Raw genomic sequence first — 449 nt, forward strand, 5'->3', positions numbered from 1 at the left:
AATATATAATTTTACATATAAATTATATATATATAGATATTTTGGTAACCATTTATATTTATATATATATATATATAAATATATATATATAAATAACGAAAATATTGGAGAACCAATGACATATAACATGATACACATATCATGATAACAAATCATTTACACCTTAAATAACTTGGAAAGCTAATTGAAAAATATCAAATTATTTCATGATAATAATGAAGATCACATGTCTCGTTTGTGTCTTAATCTAATGAAAAAGTGTTGCCCAATAAAAAATATTAAAACATAAAATAATTTTTTTATATTATTTGGTGAAATATGATTATCTTAGTACATAATACCATGAACTTTTTAGGATATGTGATCCTTGTTTATCACCATTCCTATACATGACGATTTATAAAAATATAAGAAAAAATCTTCTCAATATTACTTGTTATTTTGAAAAT

The sequence above is a fragment of the Lupinus angustifolius genome, chromosome LG02 (assembly GCF_001865875.1).
Source record: "Lupinus angustifolius cultivar Tanjil chromosome LG02, LupAngTanjil_v1.0, whole genome shotgun sequence".
Taxonomy (NCBI): Eukaryota; Viridiplantae; Streptophyta; class Magnoliopsida; order Fabales; family Fabaceae; genus Lupinus; species Lupinus angustifolius.